The sequence below is a fragment of the Schistocerca serialis genome, chromosome 7, assembly GCF_023864345.2.
Source record: "Schistocerca serialis cubense isolate TAMUIC-IGC-003099 chromosome 7, iqSchSeri2.2, whole genome shotgun sequence".
In the NCBI taxonomy this organism is placed as follows: Eukaryota; Metazoa; Arthropoda; class Insecta; order Orthoptera; family Acrididae; genus Schistocerca; species Schistocerca serialis.
Window position 1 is genome coordinate 603,053,828 of NC_064644.1, and position 13,053 is coordinate 603,066,880.

The window sequence follows — 13,053 nt, forward strand, 5'->3', positions numbered from 1 at the left end:
CGGTCCAACGCGCCACATTGCTTCCCGAAAGGGAGGGTGCATTTTCTACGCCATGTCTGACATTGCGTCTTAAATTTTCTAAAACTGACATAATTCCATCCTACCGAAAAAAGAAACAGATTTCGCAGTGAGGTTCTTTGAGATATTGCTAGAGATGGAAGTCTCTGGAGCTCTTGCCTCGCACGTCAGATTGGCCGAGCGGCACCCAACGAACCTTATTCATGATTTCAAATAACATTAAGCTAATGCAAGGTTTCCTATAACTAATTCTCGGTGCCCTCAGTTACTCCCACATAATTTCTGTCTCACTGACCTCTGACAGAATGATAACCGCAGATCTCTCGATGATCACCTGCTAATTAAAAAAAAAAAAAAAAAAAAAAAAAAAAAAAAAAAAAAAAAAAAAAAAAAAAAAAAAAAAAAAAGCGGTCTAAGGCGCCAGATTTAAGCTCTGGTTCCCGCAAGGAGCGTGGGTTCGAACCCCACATCTGACAAAGCATTTTAAACATTCTGAAACTAACATACTCCCTTGATCTTACAGAACAAGTAAATTATGCAGGAACACGCCGCAGATTTTACTAGAGACGACAGTGACAGCCCGAGCGGTCGAAAAGAAATAGCGAACATACTTTTCCTGCGTCGAGGTTTAGCTCTTCTCACGGACGTTTCCGTTGTTGTTGTGCTGTGGCTCTGGGTTCCAAGCGACAGCGAGAAAACCTCAACAGCAACGCATACGTGTTTAAAATGAATCTTAAGGCCTTATAAAGATAGATGAAACGGTGGTTCAGGTGCTGGAGTTCTGAAGCGGCCGTATTGCGTGGGCAGTATGCTCACTAAGTTAATGTGTCATGCTAACAACGGGAAGGCTATGGGTTACATCCCACCAAGGGATATTCCATATTGCTTCCCTAAAAGGCAGCGCGAGAGACTGCCAGGCAAATCCAAGTGATCTGTACAAGGACTGAGATGTCCGCACGTCTGGAAACGTTCTCGCCGACTTGTGTGCCACGCTGACGACGCGGGTTCTCGTCCGATCACCGAAGTTAAGCAGCGTTTTTGCGTGCTTAGTACACGGGCTCAGTTGCTAACTAGGAAGTCTGCGTGCTGTTGGAATCTTTTATTTTGCCTTTTCCCTTAGTTTTCGGTGTTGCCTGCGCGGTAATGATACGGTCCAGCACGCTGGACCCCTCTCTTGCCTCTCGGGACGCAAATTCGCGAACCTGCGGGCCCACAGTCAAATGAAAGGGTCCGTTGTGCGTTTGTCGAGTTGGTCTCTCCCAGTCGTTTCTAGCGCCCTCCTCTACATATACGACCATTTGCAAGCGTCAGCTTTCGCGTCAGCCGAGCAAAGTCGAGACAAGTCGACACATGGGGACACACGATGCTGTGAATCGCAATCCGCACTAGCCTACGCGGAGCGGGACGAGGGGCGAAGGAAAACCATTCGTAACACGACAGTTCGGAAATTCGACGATCGCGAGCGTTGGAAACACTCTCCTGGGTAAAGAAGACAACTTCGGTGCGGTGTCCGGGGTTTCGAACCCGGATCAGCTACTTGGGAAGCAACCATGCTGACCGACACAGCACCACCCGCCTTCTGCTACGCGCTGCTTGCGCCGTGATGTGTCGCCTTCCCTCCTGGCGCCAGAGGCCGAAGGGCAATCTCGCTGTAGGCGCTCAACGCCGAGTGGAAGGCGAGCACATGTGAACCCGTTTTTCCTGGTGCTGCTAGGGCCATATACTGAAACTGAGCGCAGAACTAACTTTTACTGAAGAATCTGCCCTTTAATGCACATCAGGGCGAACACGAAATTTCTAATATGAAGTACTCACTGACGATCCAAAGACGTTTCAGTATGTACGCGTCGGTACCACCGGGCAGTGCCTAAGTATTGTAAAGTGAAGGTCGACAGTTTGAGCCTCACGGGAAGTATTTCATTGGCTTCCCACGAGTGCGTGATGCACAGCGTGGCTGTTGCTAGGAAACGGCCTTATTTGCCGTTGGCCAATATCTAGTTTTCTTTGGCATCAATGTGAAAATGTTCCTATTACTAAATACAGTTTTGCTAGTTACAGTTCAAACTAGAAACGACGGAAGAAAGCGTCCAACGCGCCACATTGCTTCCCGAAAGGGAGGGTGCATTTTCTACGCCATGTCTGACATTGCGTCTTAAATTTTCTAAAACTGACATAATTCCATCCTACCGAAAAAAGAACAGATTTCGCAGTGAGGTTCTTTGAGATATTGCTAGAGATGGAAGTCTCTGGAGCTCTTGCCTCGCACGTCAGATTGGCCGAGCGGCACCCAACGAACCTTATTCATGATTTCAAATAACATTAAGCTAATGCAAGGTTTCCTATAACTAATTCTCGGTGCCCTCAGTTACTCCCCACATAATTTCTGTCTCACTGACCTCTGACAGAATGATAACCGCAGATCTCTCGATGATCACCTGCTAATTAAAAAAAAAAAAAAAAAAAAAGAAAAAAAAAAAAAAAAAAAAAAAAGCGGTCTAAGGCGCCAGATTTAAGCTCTGGTTCCCGCAAGGGAGCGTGGGTTCGAACCCCACATCTGACAAAGCATTTTAAACATTCCTGAAACTAACATACTCCCTTGATCTTACAGAACAAGTAAATTATGCAGGAACACGCCGCAGATTTTACTAGAGACGACAGTGACAGCCCGAGCGGTCGAAAAGAAATAGCGGAACATACTTTCCTGCGTCGAGGTTTAGCTCTTCTCACGGACGTTTCCGTTGTTGTTGTGCTGTGGCTCTGGGTTCCAAGCGACAGCGAGAAAACCTCAACAGCAACGCATACGTGTTTAAATGAATCTTAAGGCCTTAATAAAGATAGATGAAACGGTGGTTCAGGTGCTGGAGTTCTGAAGCGGCCGTATTGCGTGGGCAGTATGCTCACTAAGTTAATGTGTCATGCTAACAACGGGAAGGCTATGGGTTACATCCCACAAGGGATATTCCATATTGCTTCCCTAAAAGGCAGCGCGAGAGACTGCCAGGCAAATCCCAAGTGATCTGTACAAGGACTTGAGATGTCCGCACGTCTGGAAACGTTCTCGCCGACTTGTGTGCCACGCTGACGACGCGGGTTCTCGTCCGATCACGAAGTTAAGCAGCGTTTTTGCGTGCTTAGTACACGGCTCAGTGGCTAACTAGGAAGTCTGCGTGCTGTTGGAATCTTTTATTTTGCAATTTCCCTTAGTTTTCGGTGTTGCTGCGCGGTAATGATACGGTCCAGCACGCTGACCCCTCTCTTGCCTCTCGGGACGCAAATTCGCGAACCTGCGGCCCACAGTCAAATGAAAGGGTCCCGTTGTGCGTTTGTCGAGTTGGTCTCTCCCAGTCGTTTTCTAGCGCCCTTCCTCTACATATACGACCATTTGCAAGCGTCAGCTTTCGCGTCAGCCGAGCAAAAGGTCGAGACAAGTCGAAACATGGGACACACGATGCTGTGAATCGCAATCCGCACTAGCCTACGCGGAGCGGGACGAGGGGCGAAGGAAAACATTCGTAACACGACAGTTCGGAAATTCGACGATCGCGAGCGTTGGAAACACTCTCCTGGGTAAAGAAGACAACTTCCGTGCGGTGTCCGGGTTTCGAACCCGGATCAGCTACTTGGGAAGGCAACCATGCTGACCGACACAGCACCACCGCCTTCTGCTACGCGCTGCTTGCGCCGTGATGTGTCGCCTTCCCTCCTGGCGCCAGAGGCCGAAGGCAATCTCGCTGTATGCGCTCAACGCCGAGTGGAAGGCGAGCACATGTGAACCCGTTTTCCTGGTGCTGCTAGGGCCATATACTGAAACTGAGCGCAGAACTAACTTTTACTGAAGAATCTGCCCTTTAATGCACATCAGGGCGAACACGAAATTTCTAATATGAAGTACTCACTGACGATCCAAAGCGGTTTCAGTATGTACGCGTCGGTACCACCGGGGCAGTGCCTAAGTATTGTAAAGTGAAGGTCGACAGTTTGAGCCTCACGGAAGTATTTCATTGGCTTCCCACGAGTGCGTGATGCACAGCGTGGCTGTTGCTAGGAAACGGCCTTATTTGCCGTTGGCCAATATCTAGTTTTCTTTGCATCAATGTGAAATGTTCCTATTACTAATACAGTTTTGCTAGTTACAGTTCAAACTAGAAACGACGGAAGAAAGCGGTCCAACGCGCCACATTGCTTCCCGAAAGGGAGGGTGCATTTTCTAACGCCATGTCCTGACATTGCGTCTTAAATTTTCTAAAACTGACATAATTCCATCCTACCGAAAAAAGAAACAGATTTCGCAGTGAGGTTCTTTGAGATATTGCTAGAGATGGAAGTCTCTGAGGCTCTTGCCTCGCACGTCAGATTGGCCGAGCGGTCTAAGGCGCCAGATTTAAGCTCTGGTTCCCGCAAGGGAGCGTGGGTTCGAACCCCACATCTGACAAAGCATTTTAAACATTCTGAAACTAACATACTCCCTTGATCTTACAGAACAAGTAAATTATGCAGGAACACGCCGCAGATTTTACTAGAGACGACAGTGACAGCCGAGCGGTCGAAAAGAAATAGGCGGAACATACTTTTCCTGCGTCGAGGTTTAGCTCTTCTCACGGACGTTTCCGTTTGTTGTTGTGCTGTGGCTCTGGGTTCCAAGCGACAGCGAGAAAACCTCAACAGCAACGCATACGTGTTTAAATGAATCTTAAGGCCTTAATAAAGATAGATGAAACGGTGGTTCAGGTGCTGGAGTTCTGAAGCGGCCGTATTGCGTGGGCAGTATGCTCACTAAGTTAATGTGTCATGCTAACAACGGGAAGGCTATGGGTTACATCCCACCAAGGGATATTCCATATTGCTTCCCTAAAAGGCAGCGCGAGAGGACTGCCAGGCAAATCCCAAGTGATCTGTACAAGGACTGAGATGTCCGCACGTCTGGAAACGTTCTCGCCGACTTGTGTGCCACGCTGACGACGCGGGTTCTCGTCCGATCACCGGAAGTTAAGCAGCGTTTTTGCGTGCTTAGTTACACGGCTCAGTGGCTAACTAGGAAGTCTGCGTGCTGTTGGAATCTTTATTTTGCCTTTTCCCTTAGTTTTCGGTGTTGCTGCGCGGTAATGATACGGTCCCAGCACGCTGACCCCTCTCTTGCCTCTCGGGACGCAAATTCGCGAACCTGCGGCCACAGTCAAATGAAAGGGTCCGTTGTGCGTTTGTCGAGTTGGTCTCTCCCAGTCGTTTCTAGCGCCCTTCCTCTACATATACGACCATTTGCAAGCGTCAGCTTTCGCGTCAGCCGAGCAAAGTCGAGACAAGTCGACACATGGGGACACACGATGCTGTGAATCGCAATCCGCACTAGCCTACGCGGAGCGGGACGAGGGGCGAAGGAAAACCATTCGTAACACGACAGTTCGGAAATTCGACGATCGCGAGCGTTGGAAACACTCCCTCCTGGGGTAAAGAAGACAACTTCGGTGCGGTGTCCGGGTTTCGAACCCGGATCAGCTACTTGGGAAGCAACCATGCTGACCGACACAGCACCACCGCCTTCTGCTACGCGCTGCTTGCGCCGTGATGTGTCCCGCCTTCCCTCCTGGCGCCAGAGGCCGAAGGCAATCTCGCTGTAGGCGCTCAACGCCGAGTGAAGGCGAGCACATGTGAACCCGTTTTCCTGGTGCTGCTAGGGCCATATACTGAAACTGAGCGCAGAACTAACTTTTACTGAAGAATCTGCCCTTTAATGCACATCAGGGCGAACACGAAATTTCTAATATGAAGTACTCACTGACGGATCCAAAGACGTTTCAGTATGTACGCGTCGGTACCACCGGGGCAGTGCCTAAGTATTGTAAAGTGAAGGTCGACAGTTTGAGCCTCACGGGAAGTATTTCATTGGCTTCCCACGAGTGCGTGATGCACAGCGTGGCTGTTGCTAGGAACGGCCTTATTTGCCGTTGGCCAATATCTAGTTTTCTTTGCATCAATGTGAAAATGTTCCTATTACTAAATACAGTTTTGCTAGTTACAGTTCAAAACTAGAAACGACGGAAGAAAGCGGTCCAACGCGCCACATTGCTTCCCGAAAGGGAGGTGCATTTTCTACGCCATGTCTGACATTGCGTCTTAAATTTTCTAAAACTGACATAATTCCATCCTACCGAAAAAAGAAACAGATTTCGCAGTGAGGTTCTTTGAGATATTGCTAGAGATGGAAGTCTCTGGAGCTCTTGCCTCGCACGTCAGATTGGCGAGCGGTCTAAGGCGCCAGATTTAAGCTCTGGTTCCCGCAAGGGAGCGTGGGTTCGAACCCCACATCTGACAAAGCATTTTAAACATTCTGAAACTAACATACTCCCTTGATCTTACAGAACAAGTAAATTATGCAGGAACACGCCGCAGATTTTACTAGAGACGACAGTGACAGCCCGAGCGGTCGAAAAGAAATAGCGGAACATACTTTTCCTGCGTCGAGGTTTAGCTCTTCTCACGGACGTTTCCGTTGTTGTTGTGCTGTGGCTCTGGGTTCCAAGCGACAGCGAGAAAACCTCAACAGCAACGCATACGTGTTTAAATGAATCTTAAGGCCTTAATAAAGATAGATGAAACGGTGGTTCAGGTGCTGGAGTTCTGAAGCGGCCGTATTGCGTGGGCAGTATGCTCACTAAGTTAATGTGTCATGCTAACAACGGGAAGGCTATGGGTTACATCCCACCAAGGGATATTTCCATATTGCTTCCCTAAAAGGCAGCGCGAGAGACTGCCAGGCAAATCCCAAGTGATCTGTACAAGGACTGAGATGTCCGCACGTCTGGAAACGTTCTCGCCGACTTGTGTGCCACGCTGACGACGCGGGTTCTCGTCCGATCACCGAAGTTAAGCAGCGTTTTGCGTGCTTAGTACACGGCTCAGTGGCTAACTAGGAAGTCTGCGTGCTGTTGAATCTTTTATTTTGCCTTTTCCCTTAGTTTTCGGTGTTGCTGCGCGGTAATGATACGGTCCAGCACGCTGACCCCTCTCTTGCCTCTCGGGACGCAAATTCGCGAACCTGCGGCCACAGTCAAATGAAAGGGTCCGTTGTGCGTTTGTCGAGTTGGTCTCTCCCAGTCGTTTCTAGCGCCCTTCCTCTACATATACGACCATTTGCAAGCGTCAGCTTTCGCGTCAGCCGAGCAAAGTCGAGACAAGTCGACACATGGGGACACACGATGCTGTGAATCGCAATCCGCACTAGCCTACGCGGAGCGGGACGAGGGGCGAAGGAAAACCATTCGTAACACGACAGTTCGGAAATTCGACGATCGCGAGCGTTGGGAAACACTCTCCTGGGTAAAGAGACAACTTCCGTGCGGTGTCCGGGTTTCGAACCCGGATCAGCTACTTGGGAAGCAACCATGCTGACCGACACAGCACCACCCGCCTTCTGCTACGCGCTGCTTGCGCCGTGATGTGTCGCCTTCCCTCCTGGCGCCAGAGGCCGAAGGCAATCTCGCTGTAGGCGCTCAACGCCGAGTGGAAGGCGAGCACATGTGGTAACCCGTTTTCCTGGTGCTGCTAGGGCCATATACTGAAACTGCAGCGCAGAACTAACTTTTACTGAAGAATCTGCCCTTTAATGCACATCAGGGCGAACACGAAATTTCTAATATGAAGTACTCACTGACGATCCAAAGACGTTTCAGTATGTACGCGTCGGTACCACCGGGGCAGTGCCTAATTATTGTAAAGTGAAGGTCGACAGTTTGAGCCTCACGGGAAGTATTTCATTGGCTTCCCACGAGTGCGTGATGCACAGCGTGGCTGTTGCTAGGAAACGGCCTTATTTGCCGTTGGCCAATATCTAGTTTTTCTTTGCATCAATGTGAAATGTTCCTATTACTAAATACAGTTTTGCTAGTTACAGTTCAAACTAGAAACGACGGAAGAAAGCGGTCCAACGCGCCACATTGCTTCCCGAAAGGGAGGGTGCATTTTCTACGCCATGTCTGACATTGCGTCTTAAATTTTCTAAAACTGACATAATTCCATCCTACCGAAAAAAGAAACAGATTTCGCAGTGAGGTTCTTTGAGATATTGCTAGAGATGGAAGTCTCTGGAGCTCTTGCCTCGCACGTTCAGATTGGCCGAGCGGTCTAAGGCGCCAGATTTAAGCTCTGGTTCCCGCAAGGGAGCGTGGGTTCGAACCCCACATCTGACAAAGCATTTTAAACATTCTGAAACTAACATACTCCCTTGATCTTACAGAACAAGTAAAATTATGCAGGAACACGCCGCAGATTTTACTAGAGACGACAGTGACAGCCCGAGCGGTCGAAAAGAAATAGCGGAACATACTTTTCCTGCGTCGAGGTTTAGCTCTTCTCACGGACGTTTCCGTTGTTGTTGTGCTGTGGCTCTGGGTTCCAAGCGACAGCGAGAAAACCTCAACAGCAACGCATACGTGTTTAAATGAATCTTAAGGCCTTAATAAAGATAGATGAAACGGTGGTTCAGGTGCTGGAGTTCTGAAGCGGCCGTATTGCGTGGGCAGTATGCTCACTAAGTTAATGTGTCATGCTAACAAACGGGAAGGCTATGGGTTACATCCCACCAAGGGATATTCCATATTGCTTCCCTAAAAGGCAGCGCGAGAGACTGCCAGGCAAATCCCAAGTGATCTGTACAAGGACTGAGATGTCCGCACGTCTGGAAACGTTCTCGCCGACTTGTGTGCCACGCTGACGACGCGGGTTCTCGTCCGATCACCGAAGTTAAGCAGCGTTTTTGCGTGCTTAGTACACGGCTCAGTGGGCTAACTAGGAAGTCTGCGTGCTGTTGGAATCTTTTATTTTGCCTTTTCCCTTAGTTTTCGGTGTTGCTGCGCGGTAATGATACGGTCCAGCACGCTGACCCCTCTCTTGCCTCTCGGGACGCAAATTCGCGAACCTGCGGCCACAGTCAAATGAAAGGGTCCGTTGTGCGTTTGTCGAGTTGGTCTCTCCCAGTCGTTTCTAGCGCCCTTCCTCTACAATATACGACCATTTGCAAGCGTCAGCTTTCGCGTCAGCGAGCAAAGTCGAGACAAGTCGACACATGGGGACACACGATGCTGTGAATCGCAATCCGCACTAGCCTACGCGGAGCGGGACGAGGGGCGAAGGAAAACCATTCGTAACACGACAGTTCGGAAATTCGACGATCGCGAGCGTTGGAAACACTCGTCCTGGGTAAGAAGACAACTTCCGTGCGGTGTCCGGGTTTCGAACCCGGATCAGCTACTTGGGAAGCAACCATGCTGACCGACACAGCACCACCGGCCTTCTGCTACGCGCTGCTTGCGCCGTGATGTGTCGCCTTCCCTCCTGGCGCCAGAGGCCGAAGGCAATCTCGCTGTAGGCGCTCAACGCCGAGTGGAAGGCGAGCACATGTGAACCCGTTTTCCTGTGCTGCTAGGGCCATATACTGAAACTGAGCGCAGAACTAACTTTTACTGAAGAATCTGCCCTTTAATGCACATCAGGGCGAACACGAAATTTCTAATATGAAGTACTCACTGACGATCCAAAGACGTTTCAGTATGTACGCGTCGGTACCACCGGGGCAGTGCCTAATTATTGTAAAGTGAAGGTCGACAGTTTGAGCCTCACGGGAAGTATTTCATTGGCTTCCCACGAGTGCGTGATGCACAGCGTGGCTGTTGCTAGGAAACGGCCTTATTTGCCGTTGGCCAATATCTAGTTTTCTTTGCATCAATGTGAAAATGTTCCTATTACTAAATACAGTTTTGCTAGTTACAGTTCAAACTAGAAACGACGGAAGAAAGCGGTCCAACGCGCCACATTGCTTCCCGAAAGGGAGGGTGCATTTTCTACGCCATGTCTGACATTGCGTCTTAAATTTTCTAAAACTGACATAATTCCATCCTACCGAAAAAAGAAACAGATTTCGCAGTGAGGTTCTTTGAGATATTGCTAGAGATGGAAGTCTCTGGAGCTCTTGCCTCGCACGTCAGATTGGCCGAGCGGTCTAAGGCGCCAGATTTAAGCTCTGGTTCCCGCAAGGGAGCGTGGGTTCGAACCCCACATCTGACAAAGCCATTTTAAACATTCTGAAACTAACATACTCCCTTGATCTTACAGAACAAGTAAATTATGCAGGAACACGCCGCCAGATTTTACTAGAGACGACAGTGACAGCCCGAGCGGTCGAAAAGAAATAGCGGAACATACTTTTCCTGCGTCGAGGTTTAGCTCTTCTCACGGACGTTTCCGTTGTTGTTGTGCTGTGGCTCTGGGTTCCAAGCGACAGCGAGAAAACCTCAACAGCAACGCATACGTGTTTAAATGAATCTTAAGGCCTTAATAAAGATAGATGAAACGGTGGTTCAGGTGCTGGAGTTCTGAGCGGCCGTATTGCGTGGGCAGTATGCTCACTAAGTTAATGTGTCATGCTAACAACGGAAGGCTATGGGTTACATCCCACCAAGGGATATTCCATATTGCTTCCCTAAAGGCAGCGCGAGAGACTGCCAGGCAAATCCCAAGTGATCTGTACAAGGACTGAGATGTCCGCACGTCTGGAAACGTTCTCGCCGACTTGTGTGCCACGCTGACGACGCGGGTTCTCGTCCGATCACCGAAGTTAAGCAGCGTTTTTGCGTGCTTAGTACACGGGCTCAGTGGCTAACTAGGAAGTCTGCGTGCTGTTGGAATCTTTTATTTTGCCTTTTCCCTTAGTTTTCGGTGTTGCTGCGCGGTAATGATACGGTCCAGCACGCTGACCCCTCTCTTGCCTCTCGGGACGCAAATTCGCGAACCTGCGGCCACAGTCAAATGAAAGGGTCCGTTGTGCGTTTGTCCGAGTTGGTCTCTCCCAGTCGTTTCTAGCGCCCTTCCTCTACATATACGACCATTTGCAAGCGTCAGCTTTCGCGTCAGCCGAGCAAAGTCGAGACAAGTCGACACATGGGGACACACGATGCTGTGAATCGCAATCCGCACTAGCCTACGCGGAGCGGGACGAGGGGCGAAGGAAAACCATTCGTAACACGACAGTTCGGAAATTCGACGATCGCGAGCGTTGGAAACACTCTCCTGGTAAAGAAGACAACTTCGGTGCGGTGTCCGGGTTTCGAACCCGGATCAGCTACTTGGGAAGCAACCATGCTGACCGACACAGCACCACCGCCTTCTGCTACGCGCTGCTTGCGCCGTGATGTGTCGCCTTCCCTCCTGGCGCCAGAGGCCGAAGGCAATCTCGCTGTAGGCGCTCAACGCCGAGTGGAAGGCGAGCACATGTGAACCCGTTTTCCTGGTGCTGCTAGGGCCATATACTGAAACTGAGCGCAGAACTAACTTTTACTGAAGAATCTGCCCTTTAATGCACACTCAGGGCGAACACGAAATTTCTAATATGAAGTACTCACTGACGATCCAAAGACGTTTCAGTATGTACGCGTCGGTACCACCGGGGCAGTGCCTAAGTATTGTAAAGTGAAGGTCGACAGTTTGAGCCTCACGGGAAGTATTTCATTGGCTTCCCACGAGTGCGTGATGCACAGCGTGGCTGTTGCTAGGAAACGGCCTTATTTGCCGTTGGCCAATATCTAGTTTTCTTTGCATCAATGTGAAAATGTTCCTATTACTAAATACAGTTTTGCTAGTTACAGTTCAAACTAGAAAACGACGGAAGAAAGCGGTCCAACGCGCCACATTGCTTCCCGAAAGGGAGGGTGCATTTTTCTACGCCATGTCTGACATTGCGTCTTAAATTTTCTAAAACTGACATAATTCCATCCTACCGAAAAAAGAAACAGATTTCGCAGTGAGGTTCTTTGAGATATTGCTAGAGATGGAAGTCTCTGGAGCTCTTGCCTCGCACGTCAGATTGGCCGAGCGGTCTAAGGCGCCAGATTTAAGCTCTGGTTCCCGCAAGGGAGCGTGGGTTCGAACCCCACATCTGACAAAGCATTTATAAACATTCTGAAACTAACATACTCCCTTGATCTTACAGAACAAGTAAATTATGCAGGAACACGCCGCAGATTTTACTAGAGACGACAGTGACAGCCCGAGCGGTCGAAAAGAAATAGCGGAACATACTTTTCCTGCGTCGAGGTTTAGCTCTTCTCACGGACGTTTCCGTTGTTGTTGTGCTGTGGCTCTGGGTTCCAAGCGACAGCGAGAAAACCTCAACAGCAACGCATACGTGTTTAAATGAATCTTAAGGCCTTAATAAAGATAGATGAAACGGTGGTTCAGGTGCTGGAGTTCTGAAGCGGCCGTATTGCGTGGGCAGTATGCTCACTAAGTTAATGTGTCATGCTAACAACGGGAAGGCTATGGGTTACATCCCACCAAGGGATATTCCATATTGCTTCCCTAAAAGGCAGCGCGAGAGACTGCCAGGCAAATCCCAAGTGATCTGTACAAGGACTGAGATGTCCGCACGTCTGGAAACGTTCTCGCCGACTTGTGTGCCACGCTGACGACGCGGGTTCTCGTCCGATCACCGAAGTTAAGCAGCGTTTTTGCGTGCTTAGTACACGGCTCAGTGGCTAACTAGGAAGTCTGCGTGCTGTTGGAATCTTTTATTTTGCCTTTTCCCTTAGTTTTCGGTGTTGCTGCGCGGTAATGATACGGTCCAGCACGCTGACCCCTCTCTTGCCTCTCGGGACGCAAATTCGCGAACCTGCGGCCACAGTCAAATGAAAGGGTCCGTTGTGCGTTTGTCGAGTTGGTCTCTCCCAGTCGTTTCTAGCGCCCTTCCTCTACATATACGACCATTTGCAAGCGTCAGCTTTCGCGTCAGCCGAGCAAAGTCGAGACAAGTCGACACATGGGGACACACGATGCTGTGAATCGCAATCCGCACTAGCCTACGCGGAGCGGGACGAGGGGCGAAGGAAAACCATTCGTAACACGACAGTTCGGAAATTCGACGATCGCGAGCGTTGGAAACACTCTCCTGGGTAAAGAAGACAACTTCGGTGCGGTGTCCGGGTTTCGAACCCGGATCAGCTACTTGGGAAGCAACCATGCTGACCGACACAGCACCACCGCCTTCTGCTA

General features: G+C 49.7%; 5 non-coding genes across 5 annotated transcripts; all 5 read left to right on the plus strand.

Annotated features, from left to right (window-relative positions):
* Window positions 1-4,366: 4,366 nt before the first annotated feature.
* Trnal-uaa (transfer RNA leucine (anticodon UAA)) lies at window positions 4,367-4,450 on the plus strand. The gene has a single exon. It is a non-coding gene; the product is annotated as a tRNA-Leu (tRNA).
* A 1,794-nt stretch (window positions 4,451-6,244) lies between these two features.
* On the plus strand, window positions 6,245-6,327 carry Trnal-uaa (transfer RNA leucine (anticodon UAA)). Its single transcript has one exon. It is a non-coding gene; the product is annotated as a tRNA-Leu (tRNA).
* Window positions 6,328-8,116: 1,789 nt separating this feature from the next.
* On the plus strand, window positions 8,117-8,201 carry Trnal-uaa (transfer RNA leucine (anticodon UAA)). Its single transcript has one exon. It is a non-coding gene; the product is annotated as a tRNA-Leu (tRNA).
* A 1,789-nt stretch (window positions 8,202-9,990) lies between these two features.
* Window positions 9,991-10,074, plus strand: Trnal-uaa (transfer RNA leucine (anticodon UAA)). Its single transcript has one exon. It is a non-coding gene; the product is annotated as a tRNA-Leu (tRNA).
* A 1,789-nt stretch (window positions 10,075-11,863) lies between these two features.
* Trnal-uaa (transfer RNA leucine (anticodon UAA)) lies at window positions 11,864-11,947 on the plus strand. The gene has a single exon. It is a non-coding gene; the product is annotated as a tRNA-Leu (tRNA).
* Window positions 11,948-13,053: the final 1,106 nt, after the last annotated feature.